Source organism: Malus sylvestris, chromosome 15 (genome assembly GCF_916048215.2).
Source record: "Malus sylvestris chromosome 15, drMalSylv7.2, whole genome shotgun sequence".
Classification (NCBI taxonomy): Eukaryota; Viridiplantae; Streptophyta; class Magnoliopsida; order Rosales; family Rosaceae; genus Malus; species Malus sylvestris.
Window position 1 is genome coordinate 47,713,129 of NC_062274.1, and position 14,706 is coordinate 47,727,834.

Genomic DNA, 14,706 nt, shown 5'->3' on the forward strand with positions numbered 1-14,706 from the left:
ATGTGCTTCTCCAAGATCTTTCATCTCAAAGTTATCACTTAGCATTCTCTTAGTGCTATGAAGCAATTGGGGACATGAACTAGCTAGGAGAATGTCATCAACATAAAGTACTAAGAAGATGAACTCGGAACCTGAGAACTTAATGTATATACAATCATCCAGTTTGTTTTCTACAAAACCTTGTGCAGAGACAATTTGATCAAACTTTAGGTACCATTGCCTTGATGCTTGTTTCAAGCCGTATATGGACTTATTGAGCTTGCATACCAAATTCTCTTTCCCCTTTTCAACAAATCCAACAGGTTGTTTCATGTATATAGCCTCTTGTAAGTCTCCGTTAAGAAAAGCGGTTTTTACATCCATTTGATGTAATTCAAGATCGAAGTAGGCAGCTAAAGACATGATAACTCGCATGGAGTCTTTGGAGGAAACTGGAGAGAAAGTATCATTATAGTCGATCCCCTCCCTTTGAGTAAACCCCTTAGCAACCAACCTTGCTTTATATCTTTCAATTCTTCCAGCAGCATCCCTTTTGGTTTTATATACCCACTTGCAGCCTATTGGCCTAATTTCAGAGTTGGATTCCACCAATGTCCAAACCTGGTTTTTGGACATTGAATCTAACTCATCCTTCATTGCATTGTTCCAAAGAACTGCTTGAGGACTTTCAGTTGCCTGAGTATATGTAAGAGGATCATCAATGTCACCAATATTGAACTCAGTCTCTTGTAAGTACACATAGTCATTGCTTGCAGTGGTTTTCCGAGCTCTTGTGGACCTTCTGATTTCAACTGGAGGTGGAACAGCAACTGGTTCACATGCTTCTGCAAAAGGAATTGTTGCAGCTTGTGTTGTGGAATCAACTCCTACATAGTTGTCATCAGGAACTCCTAAATCTTCACTCATATCTTCAATGGCAATTGATGATTGATTGGGAAACAATGAGACCGGATTATAATCCATTGTCACATGGTCCCCACCATCTGAATGCATCTCTTCAAATATGAAATTTTCCCTTGACAAATGAGAGACATCTTCATCTTCTAGGAAAACTGCATTGTGTGTCTCTTGGATCCGAGTGTGACCTTGAGGGATATAGAACCTGTATCTTTTTTATTTCTCAGGATAGCCAATAAAATAACATGACTGAGTCCTTGAATCCAGCTTTCTTTCATTAGGATTATATAACTTAGCTTCTGCTTTACAACCCCAAACATGGAAATAAGTAAAACTAGGAACTCTCCCATGCCATAACTCATAGGGTGTGGTAGATACTGCCTTGCTTGGAACTCGATTCAATATATGATTAGCTATTTTCAAAGCTTCTCCCCACAAGAATCCTGGCAATTTTGATCTGGACATCATGCTTCTAACCATACCAATAAGAGTCCTGTTTCTTCTTTCAGAAACACCATTCTGTTGAGGCGTTCCAGGTGTGGTGTACTGCGCCACAATACCATTCTTCTCGAGATAGAGAGCAAATGGTCCTTTTTGCTGCCCGGATTCAGTGTACCTGCCAAAGTATTCACCTCCCCTATCCGATCTAACAATTTTAATAACCTTGCCTAACTGTTTTTCAACCTCAGTTTTGTAAATTATAAAACACTTAAGGGCATCAGCTTTTTCATTAATCAGAAAGGTATATTCCAGCCTTGAAAAATCATCTATGAAATTAATGGAATACTTGTTTCCACATATTGTCTTAACTGGAAAAGGACCACAGATATCAGTGTGTATGATTTCAAGTAACACCTGGCTCCTTTTGGCATCTGTTTTTCTAAAATTGGTCATTTTACCCTTTAGGCAGTCAACACATTCAGTTGCAGTAGAAAGATCTAATTTTGGAATCAAGTCAGTTTTTGACAGCTTAATTATCCTTTCTTTAGAGATGTGTCCTAGTCTTTTGTGCCATAAAATGTATGAAGTATCCTGACCTATCATTCTCTTAGTACTAATGCTGAAAATCGTGTGATTGAGTGCCTTAACAGTGCAATTTAGATTCCATAAATTATCAGACAAAAAAGCAGTCCCTAAAATAGTGTTAGGACAGTTTTTCTTGAAAATTTTGAGGCACTCATCATCACCAAGAAAGGAAAAACCATCTTTTACAATTTTAGAGGCAGAAATTAAGTTTCTTCTCATCTTAGGCACATATAGCACATCTTTCAACTCTAAAACATAACCAGAACATAAGACTAATTTGACTATCCCAACTGACTCTACTGCAACTTTAGTTCCTTCCCCAACAAAAACATTATATGTAGCATTTCCAAATTCCTTTTGTTTTTGAAAACCATTTAAAGAATTAGTTATATGCACTGAGCATCCGGTATCAAACCACCAAGAATCAACAGGTACTTCACAAAGATTTGATTCAATACAGACAAGTACTTGTTCCTTTTCTTTGCTCTTTACATAATCTTTGAAAATTTCACAGTTAACTTTTAAATGGCCCTTAGTTTTGCACCAAAAACATTTTAATTTAGACACATCTTTAGGTTTAGCTTTAAACTTGATAGATTTTCTAGGGGAGTCAACTACTTTAGCAGAATTACTGAACTTATTAGAAGTTTTAAAAGGCTTAGAACTCTTACCAGAACCAGAAAAGCTTCTGTTGTTGAACTGCTTTTTGTCATTTATAGTTTGCACAAAGTTGATGTCCTCAACTTCTTTGCCTCTTTCTTGTTTTTGACGAGTTTCTTCTTGCACACACTGTGCAATCAACTGATCAATATCCCAGTTTTTGTCTTGAGTATTGTAGGAGATCTTCAACTGACTATATTTACTGGGAAGTGCTTGAAGAATCATGAATACTAACTGCTTTTCACCTATGTTTATGTCCATTGCATTGAGTCTTTCTGCAGCATCTGTCATCTTCATTATGTGATCCCTTATAGAGCTTGTACCCTCCATCTTGTAAGTAGTTAATAAAGACATATACTGACTCACTTCAGCTTTTTCAGATTCTTGAAATTTCTTTTCAATAGCTTTTAGGTAATCAGCAGCCAAATCGTGCTTCTTAATTCCTCATCTGATTGTATCAGTCATGCCACTCTCAAGGATGGACAATGCTACCTTATTAGCCCTTGTCCATCTCTCAAAATCTGCCTTTTCAGCCCTTGTGCTCTGATCATTGACCACGGGTTTGGGATTCTCGATTGCTATATCAAACTCGTTTAGAGTCAACAGCAAACTGATTTCCCTTCTCCACTTCTTGTAATTACCCTCTGAGCTCCAAAGAATCAGTTCGGCCATATACTAACATGTGAGTTTTGGTTCTCTGCAAGTATCGAAGAACCTTCTTGGCTGCCACCCAATGTGCTTCTCCAGGATTTGCTTGAAATCGTCCTAGCATACCAACTATGAAGGCAATATCAGGCCTTGTACAGATAGTTGCATACATAAGACTTCCAATCAACGAGGCATAAGGCTTAGCTTGCATTTTCTTCACCTCCAAATCAGATCTTGGACATTGAATCTTCGAAAATTGTCACCTTTATTGACTGGAACCTGACCACAATTGCAACTTGCCATATGAAATTTCTCCAACACTCTGTCAAGGTTTGCTCGGGTTTGTGAGATCACTAAGTTGCCCCCCGAAGATGTCATCGTCTTCTTCCCTCAACGTTGGTGGGTGAGTGAGAGGGAGTAAGTGTGATGGGTGGTGGCTGAGTGAGAGTGAGTGTGATGGGCGGTGGGGATGGCATAGGATGATTAATTTGACAGTTGATAACTTATACCTGCCGTTGCCGCGCATTTGGGAGAATGAGGACGGTTTGCTATTGCCAAATTTTCTCGTACTTATTTATTTATCTGTTATTATTATTATTTTTTTTTGTCAAAGTTATTATTATTATTTGGGTTTTTATCACAAATGGTTTCTGAAAATGACCTTAACCATCAAGATGATCCCTAAAATTGAAAATCAATCAATGTAGTCCCTAAAAATAGGTGTTGCAAATCAATGTGGTCATTATGTCACAATTCTGTTAAAAATTCTATTAAGTGCTGATGTGGCACATAAATGGGTCCCATAAGTCTTTTTCCCTCACAAATGGTCATTGAAATTGACCCACGACATCAAAATGGTCCCTAAAATTGACCTACGACATCAAAATGGTCATTGAAATTGAAAATCGATCAATGTAGTCCAGCAAATAAGTGTCACAAATAAATGTAGCATTTCCATCACAATTGACACATAAATGGATCACACAAATCTAATTAAATTAAAAAATTACAAATAAATTTAATAATTTAGAGGTATTTGTTGATATGCCCCCTTGAACTTGTATGCAGCTGCCAATTCCCCCCTTTCCCCCTGCGAACTTTAACTTTAGCGATGACCCTTGTGAACTATTTTAAATAGCCAATTTCCTCCTTAAACTTTAATTTTAACCAATCTCCCCCCTGAACTTTTATAAATAGCCAATTTCCCTCTTGGCGTTAAATTTTAAAAACTTTTATTCAATTTTTCATCCATCCAATTTTTTTTTCCTTTTTGCCCTCATTTAGATGTCATGTGTTGTTTTCATGAATAAGATGGATGGAAAATTAGATGAAATTTTTTAAAATTCTAACACCAAGGGGGAGAGGATAACCAACTATAATTAAAGTTCAAGAGGGAATTGGCTAACTATAAAAATTCAATGGGGTAATCGACTAAATTAGAGTTCTGGGGGAAATTGGTAGCTCCATACAAGTTCTGGGGGCAAATTGACAAATATGCCAATAATTTAATAGTTAATAAAAAGTTGTGAACCCAAAAACCCAGCCCTACAATCACCTCCCATCCCAGTCCACATTCCTCTACCTTCTTCGTTGTCTATTCTCTAAAAAAAAATCTCAATACACTCATCTTTACACACTTTGACACCCTTCACTGAATTGAACCTGGATCGAGATCACCTTTGGCGACGACTTGGCTGATTGGCAACAACTTCTAAGACATCACCGATAACATTTACGCGATCAACATCCTCACAACCTTAATCTTGAACAGTTTGTTCGACGTTTCCCTGGTGGTCTGGTGACTCAAAGAACGGCGAGGTCTGCTTTGAGATAATGAGGTTATAACCAAGGTACGTCTATTGTTGGTTGAAAACTATTTCCAAACCCCTTCTTGGGCCTTGGTTAAGCCTTGTGCCTTTGAGAATTTATGGAAGGGATCTCTCTTCAGAGTAGGTCCTACTATAAGAAAAAAATCTATTGTGCAAAAAGGTATTAAACAACCCTTTTAATTAAATTAAACACATATCAGCACATAACAATTTTTTTTTTACAGAATTGTAGCAAAATTATCATATTGATTTGTGATGCCTATTTTCAAGGACTATATTCATTGATTTTCAATTTTAGGGACCATCTTGATGGTGTGAGTCAATTTCAAGGACAATTTGTGATAAAAACCAGTAAATCTTGTGGGGGCCCATTTATGTGCCACATCAGCACTTAACAGTTTTTTTAACAAAATTGTAACGGAATGATCACATTGATTTGAGACACCTATTTTCAGGGATTACATTGATTGATTTTTAATTTCAAAGACTATCTTGATAGTGAGGGTAAATTTTAGGAACCATTTGTAATAAAAACCCTTATTATTTTGAGTGGAGCGATAAGAAGTCCGGAGAGTCGACAAGACCAAACTCGCACTAAGGTATATAGACTTGGTTTTTTACTGTTACTGCGGTAAAGCAACATCTTTTTATTTATCTTGATCAAATGCCAAATTGCCCATTTTTTTCAAAATAAAAAATAAAAAAATTATGGCTACAACTTAACAAATTTAGGAAAGTTTTTAATACAAGTGATATTGGGAGGTAGAATTAAACTTGGAGCTTCAGGTGCACGGTCTTTAACTCTTAACCAATTGAAATACAAAAATGGAGAAATTCAAAAATTAAAGTTGGGCTGAATGAACTTTGAAGCCAAATTTATTAGTGGAAAATTTTTCCAAAGGTTTGCATAGTCTTTTTTTTTTTTTTTTGGAATATTTTTGCTCACCACCGTGAAGTGATAATAAGTAGAGTGATCACGTCATGAGGAGATGCCTACTTTTGTTGCTGATTTGGTGGATATGGGGGGTAAGTGGAAGCGGGAGGTGATTGAATTATGTTTCAGTGAAGATGAAGCTAAGGCAATTTTAAGTATGCCTCTTAGTAGGTTGGGATGTTCGGATCGAGTGGTGTGGCATTATACACGAAATGGAGTATATTCAGTGAAGTCTGGGTATATGGTGGCGCAAGAAATGAATAAGAATGGTGAGCTCGGACGGAAAGGTGTGGGTCAATCTAGCATGGCTGATAATAAAGATGTGGTTTGGCGAGATATTTGGAGTTTGAAGGTTTCACCCAAATTATGTCATTTTATTTGGAAGGGGTGTAGGAATATTTTGGCAATGCGTAAGAACTTACAGAGGCGAGGGGTTCGTTTGGAGATTACTTGTCCTTTTTGTGAAAATGAGGTGGAAACGCAAGTACATATTTTTTTTCGATGCCCATTTGCCCGTGCTTTTTGGTTTGGCTCTCCGCTTCAATTAGATGTAACTATGGTGGCAAGGGGGGATTTTTTGGAATGTTGGAAGTGGTTATATGCTAAATACAGTACGGAGGGAGAGGCTAGTGATTTGATGCGATGTGTGGTTGGTGGCTTATGGAGGATATCGAAATGTCGTAACAGCTTGGTTTTTTAGAAGGTTGACATAGAACCCCTTGTTGCCATACAATTGCTTAAACAACAATGGGAGGAGTGGATGATATGTGATGAAGCACAGGTGAAGCCTTCTTCCCGTGGGTAGCAAGTGAGAAGACCAGACCCTCATGGGTGGATCAAGCCACCTTTTGGAACTCTTAAAATTAATTGTGATGGTGCTTGGTGTAGTCGGGCGGGTATAGGTGGTGTTGGATGGGTGGCAAGAGATTTTGTGGGCATTTTCAATGGTGCTGGTGGTATTGGCAATATTCCTTGTGTCTCGAGTATTATGGTGGAAGCGGAAGCAATACGGGTGGCTTTGGTGGCTTGTGTGGAGAGAGGCTTTACCTCTATACAATTGGAGACTGACTCTCAGGTTCTTGTTGATATGATTCATGGCCGTATACAACCAGAGGTGGTCTTGGATGGTATCTTGTGGGATATAAGTATATTGAAGCAACAATTTGATGCTATTGAGTTTCTATATGCTCCTCGTGCCTGTAATAAGGCTGCGCATATGGTGGCATCTTATGTCGTGCATATGGGGGTTAGTCATTCTTGGGATGGTTTAGAACCAGAGTGGTTGTTTAATACTTTGACTTCTGATGTAAACATTTCGATTCGTATTTAATTTTAATCCAACCTTTGGCAAAAAAAATATAATAAGTAGAGTGATGATCACCACTCAATATACCACTCTTGGATGAGTTATAATTTCGAGATTTATGTAATAGATAGACATAAATCTCAAAATTTAAATTAATAAGTAAGGTGATGAGCAATAACACCATTTAAGGATATGCACCCCTTAACTTATTTGGTAATTGGAAAGTAACAATGAAATGTAGAAACAAATTTGCTTTTTCTTCTTCCTCCTAGCAGTGTTTTAAAAATCAGCCAAACTCTAGGCTGTCTATTACTGCCTTTATTTCTGCTGTGATTAACTTCTAAGCAGTCACAAAATCAAAAAGAAAAAAAATATTGTTGCAGAGCCGTTGGTGGAACTCACGATAAGAAGATACCACTGTTTAATCTTTACTTGGAAGGCATCAATTTCCTAAAGTTGCAATGATTTTGATTACATGATTATCCCCTTTTTTTCTCTATGAAACGACCTCACCATCTTTGTTTTCATGATATTTCGATTTGAATAATAAGTAGATCAACTTTTTAGACCATATGTCACAGCCTGTCCCGAATTAAAGTTATCGATAACGTGAATTGATGAAATTGCCCTTGAACGGTTGGTGGTGGTGTGTGTAAATGGGCTAAGGTTTGGACTCAATCAATTTTTTAAAGTTTTAGTTGTTTGGTTGGTGACCCAATTTGGACCACACACACACAAAAGTACCTTTCTCTCTCTTCTCTCCCGTGCTCTCTCCCTCGGACTCACTCTCTATCCTTTTCTCCCGTACGGATTAACAACAAACTAGTCGAAAGTTTGCATATCGAGGGTTTAAAGGACACCATTGTGCTCCTAAGGTTCATACGAGTTGAATGGTACCATTTTTAGGTAAGAACTTCTTCGAAAACTCTTGAAAACCCTAACCCAATTTATGTCACTATTCATGCAATCGTAAAATCATGTTGTTTTGGGGATTTCAAGCTTATAGGAAGCTTAAGGAGGTCCTCACAAGGCTCAGAGTGGTTCGTTGGAAGAATTTGGACGTCAGATTATCGAGAACGACAAGTTTTAAGATTTGCTGGAATATCGAAGCTTTTTCCGACAGGTTTCTGGGGTTTCAAGGCTCGACTCAGGTATGGTTTTGTTCATCTTGATGAGATCTTCAAATTGGTTCAAATTTCATGGAATTTGGTTAAGAAATGAAGAAGATATAAGGTTTTGAAATAAATTCCAAAAACCGGCGAAGTCACCAGCGTCCGACGACTCGTCGGAGAAGATAAGGGCATATTTTGTCAATTTTGACGGAATATGCTAACGGCGTTAGATGACGCCATTAATAATTGACGGTATATGCTTGCTTTTGGACGGAATATTCTTGACAGCGTTAACTGTCGTCGTCAGTGTGCCTGGCACGTGCCTGCGCGTGAGCGGAAAATTTTTCTAAAAATATGGGGATGTTCATGAGGTTGTGTAGATCATGTTGGTATATTCAAACATCCCATTTGAGTAATGTATGAGAAATTATTAGCTAGTATTGGTTATGTGCTTTAAATTAACGTTTTTATAGCTGTTTAACATATAGGGAAGACTTATCCTAAGGACGAACGCAGTCAAGGTCGACTCGAGGGCTACGACCCTTCAACATACTAGTGAGTGGGCTTTTGATTTTCAGTATATATTAATATACTTGATATTTTCTCAGAAAAATGCATTTAAATGAGTTATGCTTTGAAAATGCCATGCCTATTGATTTATGCTTAAACCATGAGTTAGAATTGTATGCATAAATATAATTGTGGTGCTATGGACGCTCAGGTAAGCTCAGGTGAGTTTATGAATTGTGAATGTGAATAATGGTTGTGACTAATTGAGAAGCATAGAGCTCATAAACTTGCACTCTGGTGTTAGTGATTAGCCAGAGATATGGCACAGACCAATATATAATGTCACCTCCCGCATCCTATGCTCACATTGGATCCAATTTAGGTGCACATTCCTATCGTACAGACCATCATAGGTGGTTCCGACTCGTAGGTGACTAGCAATTTATCGCCCAGCTATCATGAGAGCATAGTATTGAGCATAATTATATTACACCCAGTCTTGTCGTACATACCCTTTTAGTGGTTCCGACTTGTGTGCAGTGTAGTGTCATATAGGTCATTTGTAGTGACTCCGGCTAGATTGACTAATGAGCTCTGATTTTAGCCGTACAGACTTTTGCAGAGGTTTCGGCTAATATGTTATTTTCCATGAATTTATTCTCACATGAATTACTTATTCTATTTTATGTTTTGGCATGGCATACTTATGAATATGGTTATGTGAAGCATGATTTGAATTGAGATATGTATATGTATATATATATATATATATATATATATATATATATATATATATATATATATATTTATGCATATGTTTATATTCTATTTCTGGGAAAATTATACAGGTTTTATGGCGAGGGGTTAGAACTTTTGAGAAATGAAATGATTTTTGAAAAGCTTTGTTTTTGCCCACTCACATTTTCTGTTTTGCACCCCTTCAGGTTTTAGGTAGACTTGCTGTTGGTAGCGTACAATGATCTCGGCGGTTCTGACAGAATATAATATTTGTACGACATCTTTTGGTACTGTAGAACTAGTACTTGTCCTACTAGACTGCACCTAGACTTTCTATGCTCTGATTAGGGGTATTTATACTTGTATCTCACTCCTAACACTTCCTGTTTATAAGTGCACATTAGTAGCTTTCGGTTTTTATTTATTCGTATATTTCTTATCTTTATTGCTTCCGCACTGTGCACATGGCTACGTCACCCTCACGTCATCATGCCTCGATCTCGGTCGGGGTGTGTCACCATATTTATAAAATATGTGACGTGTCACTAATAGAAAATAAACATGTTAATCAACTTTTCTTTCATGCACACGAGTGCAAAAGACATTTTTTTTAATCACGGTGTGCTATGCGCGACTACTCATTTTTTGAATCACATTATTACTAGTCTATTGTTAGGCCAAGCCTACTTCTTCCCCTCAGGGGTAGATAATATGGTTGGTTAAAAAAAAACAATCATTTGACAACTAATTATTATGCGCGTGCGAAAAATCTTTTTTATAACCGGCACTATGGCTCTTAAGATGTTTTGAACGTGTTTAAAAATAGAGAAAATTACATTTAATAAACAACTGATTGAATTACATTATTGCTAGCCCATTGTTAGGTATTAAAATAAAAATAAAAATAATAAAAAATGCACCAAAAAAACACTATTTATATGACGAAAATACCGTTACATTATTTTGGATTGCTTTTGAACTTTTTTATTTGTGGGCATTTTTGTCCCATTATTTTTGGTGCCCGTGACCCCAAATGGGACTGTTAAGCACGTGCAAAAAGCATTTTTTGAATCACGGTGCCACGCGCGACTATACATTTTTTTGAATTACATTATTGCTGCTAGTCCATAGTGAGGCTAAGCCCACCCCTCCCCTTAGTGTAGATAATATTGTTTGTTAAAAAAAAAAAAGCATTTGACAACTAATTAAACCACATTATTATGCGCTTGCAAAAGATCTTTTTTTATAAGCAACACTATGCCTCTTACGATGTTTTGAACATGTTTAAAAATAGAGAAAATAATATTTAATAAATAACTGATTGAATCATATTATTGCTAGCCTATTGTGAGGTATTGATTATAAAAATAAAATAAAAAACTGCACAAAAATAAATTAATTATAACAAAAACACTATTTATATGACAAAAATACCCTTGCATTATTTTGGACTGCTTTTGAACTTTTTTGTTTGTGGGCATTTTTGTCCCATTATTTTTGGTGAAGCCCGTGACCCCAAGTGGGGCTGTTAAGCACATGCAAAAAGCATTTTTTGAATCACGGTGCTACGCGTAGAGGCGAAGCTACGTAGGAGCGAAGGGGGGCGTTTGCCCCTCCGCTCGTCGAAAAACAAAGGCAGGAGCGACGCTTGAACCCCCCTGGTTCGGCCGGAAACTGGGGAGTACCGGGTTTTGAAACCAAAAATAAAGGTAGCTCTCAGGGAAGACGATGGGGAGGGTTTTTTTTTTAAATTTTAAAATCCAGGCCAAAACGACGTCATTTTGGGCCTGGTAAAAAAAATTTTAAATTTTTTGGTAAACGGTATCGTTTTGGTTTAATGAAATCAAAAATATATATATAAACGGGGGGACCACTTGTCCCCATCCCCATCTCAATCCCCATTCCGTTTCAAATTAAAAACCCTTCACCCTTTTCCCCATATCCCATCCCGTCAGTCCCCCCACCTTTTCCCCCCTCCCCCCCCCCCCAACACGATAAAACCTTCTGTAGACTGTAGCAGATTTCACTTTCCATCGGTTGTTGGCCACCAAGACCAGACACATCAGTCTGCAACTGCAAGCACAGCCACTCCAAATTCCAATTAAGGTAAAAATTTTAATTTATTTCAAACCCTAATTGATTATTGAATATAATTTTTTGTTTAATTGATGTAGGATTATAGGGTTATACATTATATGGTTATTGATTATAGATTATTCATATGAATACTATAATTATTGATTTTTTTTTTGAAGTACATAAAAGATGATTGATACATTATATATACATTAACATAATGAACCCCAATTCAACTAACTAAAACCCTCATTCAAATGCATTGTTGGTACTTATTAATTACATTCGTAGTCTACATACTCTACTGTAGAATAAAAATTGATTATTCATATGATATGATTGTTGGTACTGATTAATTAAATTCGTAGTCTACTCTAGGACTAAGAGTCTAAGATATATTTGTTTTTCTTTCGTTATACAGTTACGTAATGGAACGATATTATAAGAAACAGTGCTTAAATCCTTCTCCAAATATTCCGGATAGTCCTCCTCTTCCTTCAAATATTTCAGGTAGTCCTCCTCCTCCTTCTAGTATTCCGAGTAGTGCACAACAAAGTGAGATTACTAAGTTTGATGAAATATTAGCTAACTTCCGGCAGACCCTGGACTGAGACGTCGAATGCTTGATTATCCACTCAATTGTCGTGAAGCAATTCGTAGATACTACCTTCAAAAGGAACCTTGTCAACCTAAGTCTCACATCATGCCAAGGAAAGCTAGCGACAATCGATGTTTTATTACAGGTTGGTTTGATAATTTTAAGTGGTTGGAGTATAGTATAGTAAAATATGCTGCATTTTGCCGTTATTGCTATCTTTTTAAATGTGATTTTGATAAAGCAGGTGGTAGTGGAAGTGATGTCTTCACTACAAAAGGGTTTACAAATTGGAGGAAAGGACCCGAAAATTTTCGAGTCCACGAGGGAGGTGTTGGAAGTCTTCATAATAAAGCTATGCAACAAGCTAAATACTTGATGACACAAAAACAAAACATTGAAACATTTGTGATCAAGCAAACTGATGAAGCTCGCGTTAATTATCACACTTTACTGAGTGGAGCACTTGATTGCACAAGATGGTTGTTGTGACAAGGTTTGGCTTTTCGTGGGCACGATGAATCTTTGAAATCGAGCAATAGGGGTAATTATATAGAGCTTATGCAATTTCTTGCCGATCATAATGAGAAAGTTAGAAAGGTTGTGTTTGAGAATGGTCTCAAGAATCTCAAGTATACTTCTTCCGATATTCAAAATGATCTTGTTCGTGCTTGTGCTATTGAAACTATTAATGCAATCACTAAAGATATGGAAGGTACATTTTTTTCTCTTTTGGTTGATGGATCACGTGATGCTTCCAATAAAGAGCAAATGGCGGTGGTATTGCGTTATGTGAACAAAAAAGGAGAACAATTGAAAAGTTTTTGGGTGTTCAACATGTCTCCTCTACAACTAGTAGCTCACTTGAAGAGGCTATTGAGAGATTGTTTGCTACAACAAATTTGAGTATGTCCAAGTTACGAGGACAAGGCTATGATGGAGCTAGTAATATGAGAGATGAGTTAAATGGTCTTAAAACAAAGATTTTGAACAAATACCCTCAAGCATTTTATATTCATTGTTTTGCCCACCAACTCCAACTAGCTCTTGTATTTCTGGCAAAGGAAAATGAGGATGTTGCCAATTTCTTCATCAATGCTAATAGATTAGTGAATCTTATTGGATCTTCGTGCAAGCGTCGTGATGCATTGAGAGAGAAACAACAAGAACAAATTCAAAAAGCTCTTCATCTTGGTAAACAAGAACAAATTTAAAAAGAATATTCCGTCCAAAAGCAAGCATATACCGTCAATTATTAATCGCTTCAATGAGGTAAACATCGAGTTGCTTCTTTGTATGGCATGTTTGAGTCCAGTGAATAATTTTGCATCTTTTGACAAAGAAAAAATTGTTCGTTTAGCCCAACTTTATCCTCAAGATTTTGATTGTATGGACCTCATGAATCTTCCAATTCAACTTGACAATAACATTCAAGATATGAAGATGCATAGTGAGTTTTCATCATTGAGAGGAATCAGTGATCTTGCAAAAGAGTTAGTGAAGACTGAGAGGTGTTAAAGCTATATGTTAATGTATAAGCTTCTTACATTGGCTTTGGTGTTACCGGTTGCAACCGCTTTGGTGGAGAGAGCTTTTTCTGCTATGAAGATTGTGAAAACACCATTGCGTAATAAAATGGGAGATCAATGGTTGAGTGATAGCATGGTTATTTACATTGAGAGAGATGTATTTGCTTTTATTGATAATGAGCCTATTATGTGACGTTTTCATGACATGAAACCTCGTCGACAACAATTGTAATTTATTTTTATTGATTAATTATGGAAGACATTATTATATACAAAGATTTAGTTGTTGCTAATTTTTTTTAACCTTGCATTGTTTTAAGTTCGTCCCTCCCCCCGAGAAATCCTGGCTTCGCCACTGGCTACGTGTGGCTACACATTTTTTTGAATCACATTATTGCTAGCACATTGTGAGGCTAAGCCCACCCCCTCCCCCTTAGTATAGATAATATCGTTTGTTAAAAAAACAATCATTTGACAACTAATTAAATCACATTATTATGCGCGTGCAAAATACCTTTTTTATAAGCATCACTACGTCTCTTAAGATGTTTTGAACGTGTTTAAAAATAGAGAAAATAATATTTAATAAATAATTGATTAAATCATATTATTGCTAGCCCATTATGAGGTATTGATTATAAAAATAAAATAAAAAGCTGCACAAAAATAAATTAATTATAAAAATAAAATACTATTTATATGATGAAAATACCCCTGTATTATTTGATACATAACTTGGGTCTTTTTTGTTTGGGTGGCATTTTTATCCTATTATTTTTGGTAAAACCCGTGACTCCAAATGGGACTGCTGGCTTTATATAGTAAGTATAGATATAGATTATCCTT